We start from the raw sequence: 6,329 nt of genomic DNA on the forward strand, positions 1-6,329 counted from the left end.
CAGTGCTGCTTGGTCAAGAACTTGCTCCTCCTCAGTTCTCCCAGCTGGTCTTCTGGGGGAGGGCCTGCTCTGCTGATTCTCAGGTGTGTGTACCTGGGGGAGATGCCCTGCTCCCCACCAGGTGCTGGGCTCAGTGGGAGCTGTTTACCCCATGAGGTCTCTGTTCCCTGTTGGCCCCACCCCTTCTAGGCACAAGGTGACACAAGGAGGAACAACACTGGTGGTGGCCAGGTCTCCAGCTCTGGAGTCAGCTCCCCTAGTAACCACCCGCAGCTCCCAGTCTGCAGTGGCCTTGATGCTCCCGGGGCAGCGGCGCTGACCTGCACAGCTTGGGGGAGCCCAGTGGCAGGAGCGTCCCCTCTGTCCTGTGCCCTCCCCGCCTCTGCCTGTCCCTGGGGGGAACACAGAATCGCCGGCTTTGTCCACTTGGGCGCCCTGGGATCCAGGGCCCTGTGCCACTGGAGGGGTGCTCCCCAGGGGCGGCCTCTCCTGAAGGGAATGGGGAACAGCTACCTCCGCCCAGATCCGGGCTCTAGGATAAAGGGAGCTCCGGAGCCAGCCTGCCTAACCGACTGGCTTCTCCCAAATGCCCCGAGGGCCGCTCCACTCCAGCCCTCTACTGAGATTGGTCCTTGGTTTGCAGTGAGCTTTCTCCCAGGCGCCCCTCCTCTGATAGTGGCTCCAGGAATCTTGAGGCTTCACTGCCCACCCTGCGACTGTGCCTGATTTCCCTGCTAAGCACTTTTCTGTCAGGGAAAACTCTGATGCGGATTCTTAAATTTCTTGCTTCTCCAGGGCGGGGCTTTCCTGTCCCGGAGGCTCTCACCCCTCCACTTTAGTCTGGCTACTCTTGGTGCCCTCCTCCACTTTGTTCTTTTTTATTATTATTTTGCCTTCCTACCTTGTTAGAAGCAAAAACTTTTCTCTCTGTAGCATTCCAGCTGTTCTCTCTACATCTCAGGTCTAATTCATAGGTGTTCCGGATGTTTTGAAAGTTATCTAGGTAAGTTTGTGGGGCCAGGTGAGTTAAGGACCCCTACTCCTCCACTTTCTTGCCCCTCCCCTAGCTGGACCACTTTGAAGACATTTCATGTGTGGTCTTCTGGGCCCATGTAATCTTGCAGGTAATTTTGAAGACAGAAATTATTAAGTTATCGGCAGGGTAAGGTCAGGAGTTTTCATTTTCTTGCTGGATCCTCAACATTTAGAATAGCACCCAGCACAAAGTCAGTCAGTGCTCAATCAATACTCATGGAGCACATGTAAGGATGCTCTTGCTGGAGTTGATGGATAGTTCATGGATAGTCCAAGTTCTCAGGTGAGCACGTGGAATTTCATGAAAAGAGTCTTACAGGAAACATGGCCTATCAATTTTACTTTTGTTTTAGCATGCACATGTACGGGGAAATAGTTCAGTACAATTCTATCAAAGCCACACCAACATTCTTCCCACTCATATAATAATAATAGTTTCTTTTTTTTAAACTTGGAATATAACAAAGTCAGCCCTTGAAGAACAAATTAATACTCTCACTTATGAAATACCCCTGGAGATTGTCTTTAATCAGTTTAGAACTTGGGGATGCTTTCTCCTTTTGCAACACTGCAGATGAAGAGCTTAGAATTTGATAAATTATAAACCTAATGAGGCTTCTAACTCCTTTAGCCAGTTATTAGCTGTCAGGAAATGATCATTATTACTTAATTATAAGATGAAACTAAACATTGAGAAATGTTGAAAGTGATCTGGTTGGCCAGTATTCCAAGGACTAATTCTACAGGTATGCCGTCTACATACCAATTAAAGCCGCATCACCCATAATAAAACGCTGCCTGCCGTTGGCTGTGTTCTATGTTGTCATTTTCAGATTAAAACAACAAAACAATCCCAGTCCAGGGCATTTCCTGGGCACCAAAGAGTGCCAGGCTTTTCTAATTTCAAGGATAAAGACTGCTCCTATGGACTCATTACTCCCCAGGAAATGCCCTTGTTTTCACTTTGACCACACCCAAAATAAGAATCAGTCTTAGAGACAATAAAAGCAACCAACCAATCAATCACCCATTTTACTAGCTGTCAGGTAGAAAAATGTCAAGAAACTTGTAAAAGAAAAAGGTGTATGTGTGACATTCTATTTTGGTTTTCAGGGGTAATTCATTAGTGAGTTGAAAATGGTTTCGGAGGGAGAATGTTGAGTCATGCACAGGAAGTGTGGGCTCTACTGGTCCGCAGCTTTTTTTTTTTTAAACACCACTAAGAGGGCAGCCCCGGTGGGCAGCGGTTTAGCGCTGCCTGCAGCCCAGGGCCTGATCCTGGAGACCCGGGATCGAGTCCCACGTCGGGCTCCCTGCATGGAGCCTGCTTCTCCCTCTGCCTGTGTCTCTGCCTCTCTCTCGCTCTGTATCTCTCATGAGTAAAAAAAAAAAAAATCTTAAAAGACAAAAGTTCTTATAAAAATAAAAAATAAAAAAATAAACACCACTAAGAGGTTTCCAGAATAAAATTTTCATTTCTAGCTCAGTGTATTATAACTTGTATGCAATTTTGTGACAATACTGGTTTTATCAAATGCCATCTGCTTTTGCTTTCTGGAGTCTTCTTTCCATGTATCTTTTGAGGGAAAGGATGTTTTTTAAGGAACAAGGGACTGGGGCTCCCAGACTGCCCTGGTTCTGAGCCTCAAATGCGTGGTTTTGGGTATTCAGGTGAGAAGAAAAGGAAAAAAGGTAAAAATAAACAATTTTGCTGAAATACAAACATTTCCCAACTTAAGTACAAGCTGTGTTGCAAGATTTCAATTGTAAATTAATTACCTGGATTTTAGAGGAGGCCATGTGATTTTTTCAGAAAGGGATTAAATAGCCCCTACCATCTGAGGTAAGGATTAAACGATCGAATCACCACTAAATAGCATACAAAGTGCTCCATAAATGCTGGGTTTTATTATCTTGGCCTTTTGTGCTACTTGGATATTGCTGCAGAAAACAGACCCAAGAAACGTGTCAAACCATGATAAGGAGCTGCATGTAGAAACATCAGGGGGACTCTATGAAAGCTTAATCTGCCCACATAGACACAGGAGATCAAATGTTCTAGGAACGTATCTTAGTTTTAATTCATCGCTCCTAGGGTTAGGAGCCTTTCTAACAATGCTGGTTACGGTCCCACCGCCTCGATGCAGCCCTAGCTGAAACAGTGATAGAAACCACAAAGTGAATAAGTCGTCTGCACTTGTCTCCACATCCCCATCACCCATTCTCTATCTCCCGCAGTCCAGCCTTCCCCACGTCATTCCTTTGCACTTGCTCCTATCAAGGTCACCACACTCTGTTTGCCAAGGTCAGGGGTGTGGGACCATCTCCTGGGATCCCTCCCAGTGGCATTCATCACAGGTGACTAGTGCCTCCTTAGGAAACACTTTCCTTTCCGGGCTTGCACAACACCACACCCTCCCCCAACTCACTGAAGTTGCTTCTCAGTTGCCTCTGCTGGGTTGGACTCCTCTCAAGGTGGATGTGCCCCAGAGTTTGGTCTTCCCATCTTTTCTCTCCTCTATGGAAATTCTCGCAGGTGAGTGAATCAGGTCCCATAAACTTAAATACTATTTATATGTTGATGACTCTTACCTTTCTCTTTCTAGCTCTGATCACAACCTTGGATTCCAAACTCTTGTATACGGCTACCTCCCCAGGTAGCTGTTTGGTATATCAGACAAAAGAACTCTCGCTTCTGCTTCCTGAGCACCCCAGCCCCGCCCTCCAAACATGCTTTTCTCTTGTTTTCCTCATCTTACCCAATGGCTCCATCATCCTCCCAACTGTACAGCCCCAAATCCAACAGTCACCTTCATTATTCTTTCCCTAAATTTTTTATTCAATCATTAGCAAGTCAGTTGACACTATCTCAGAAGTTTGTCTCAAATCCTATCACTCGGCCATCTCCACTGCTACCATCTTAGAGTGACATACCATCATCTCCTTAGATGAATATTTAATAGCTTCCTGCCTGGTCTCCTTGTTCCTACTCTTGCCCTCATATACCCTATTCTTCAGAAAGGAATCTCAGCATTATTTCAAAGAAATAAATTGATAGTATTGTTCCTTTGCTTAAAATCCTCCAGTGGCCTCCCGTTACACTTAGGCTACTATGGCCTATGAGGCTCTATGTGATGTGAGTCCAGACTGCTCTGTTCTCTACGCTTCAACTATACTGGCTTCCTTTCATTACTTTCAGTATCCCAAGACTGTCCCCACCTCAAGGCCGTTGCTCTTGAATTCACCCTGTGCCTGGAATGCCCCACACCTCCATGCAGCAGGCTCCTTCTTATTATTTAGATTTTGGTCCAAAAGTCACCTGATCTTTTCCAACCCACGTACCTAAGGTAGCCCACCCAAACTCTCTCATCTCTTGACCTTGTTCTGTTTCCTTCACAGCACTTACTACCATCTGGAATTACTTTCTTCACTTATTTATTTACTTGTTTATTGTCTATGTGTCCTCATGAGAAGGTAAGTTCTGTAAAAACACATACCTTACCTCTCTTGACCATGGCATGCCTGCCAGATAGTAGTGGGTACTCCACAAATATCTATCTATTGAATGAATGAATGATCTCTCTGTATAATATCAGTTTGCAAACTGTATATAATAGCCCACTGGGGGGATCCCTGGGTGGCTCAGTTTGGCACCTGCCTTCGGCCCAGGGCGTGATCCTGGAGTCCTGGGATCGAGTCCCACATCAGGTTTCCTGCATGGAGCCTGCTTCTCCTCTGTCTGTGTCTCTGCCTCTCTCTCTCTCTCTCTCTGTCTCTCATGAATAAATAAGTAAAATCTTAAAAAAAAAAATAACCCATTAGAACTCAATAGCTAATCCAAATAATTCACCAATGGCTAAGAAAGGACCAGAATCAGGGACAAATTGAAGTGGAATATATGTCCCACCATAATCTACAGTCAAATAAAAATTATGCTCAATTACATGTCCTTTTAGCTCTTTCCAGACTTCTCCAAATCATCATCAAGAATCATCAAAAGCTGATGGAGTTACCCACATTCTTTTTCTTCTCTTGCCTGCTCTACTTTCCAAGACTAAGAGGGGCAGAATAATTTATTGTGACTGATTGGACAAAAGAAATTATTCCTTCTTCACCCAGTTTCCTATATAATTCAAAAATCATGCCCAGATTTATTCAAAACCTGGCCTGAGCAACTCAGAAGGCACTTTCCAGCTTTCCCTTTGAGAGCAGGCCCACTGAAGTTCACTCTGTGGCTTTTTACACTATGGGATGCAAGTGCTACCAAAATTAATGCGTAAGTTAATGCTCTACTGTGTAGATTTTTGCTCTGAAGGAAACAGTTGGTGGCAGAAATGATCTTTGACTTTGCCTCTCTGTTATCTTTTTTTTTTTGTTCCATTTAATAAAGTTCTAAGTGCTCTAGATGGCAGTAAGAAGAGTACTGAGCTAGAAGGCAGTTCTACTCCCAGCTCCACTATAACCATTCACTGTAAATTTGGTGAAATCATTTAACTTCTCTGAGCCTCCCTTTTTATCTGTAAGATGAGAAACCTTTAGTAGATGACCTCTAGCTCTAACTGTGCATGGTGTGGAAATGTTTTGTGTCCAGTAAATACCAAATGATTAATCTAATTGGTGTAGCTGGTTATATGATTGATGCCATCCTGCTATCCTCCAAAAACAATAGAAGGCAGGGGCAATTTGGCCTGAGGATTAGAACTCATCCTATGCAGCTTCTAGAAGTGGAACTTCCAGGGATCAGGGACGTCCCCTGGGATTTTTCATGATTTTAGGTACCGGATATGTGTCAAAGACTCCAAATTTACATCTCCAACCCCATCTTCAATCCTAAATACCAGATGTCTCACTGGAATTCCTTTTGCCCCTGCCTGCCTGCTGCAGTCTTTTCAAAGCCAGAACAATTCTTGTAAAGCACCAATCACATCTGCTCAAAACCCTGCAATGTTTCCTCATTTCACTTAGAGTGAGAGCTAATCAGAGTCCTTACGATGCTCTCTGCAAGTCCTCAAATGGCCTACTTTTCCCCACTCACCCATCACTTCTTTGACCTGATCTGCTACGGCTCTCCCCGTCTCACTCTGCTCCAGCCACAGCGACTGCCTTGCTATTCTCAGACATACCTGCTCCTGTCTTAGGGCCTTTGCACAGAAAATTTCCTTTGCTCAGTGTACTCGTGGCTACTTCTCTCACCTCTTTTAAATGTCACTGTTGCATTGAGGCCTACTCTGTTCTGTTTAAAATTCCTGAATCTCCTATTCCATTTTTCTCTCCATGCACAAATCTAATATTAT

The sequence above is a fragment of the Canis lupus genome, chromosome 32 (assembly GCF_011100685.1).
Source record: "Canis lupus familiaris isolate Mischka breed German Shepherd chromosome 32, alternate assembly UU_Cfam_GSD_1.0, whole genome shotgun sequence".
Lineage (NCBI taxonomy): Eukaryota > Metazoa > Chordata > Mammalia > Carnivora > Canidae > Canis > Canis lupus.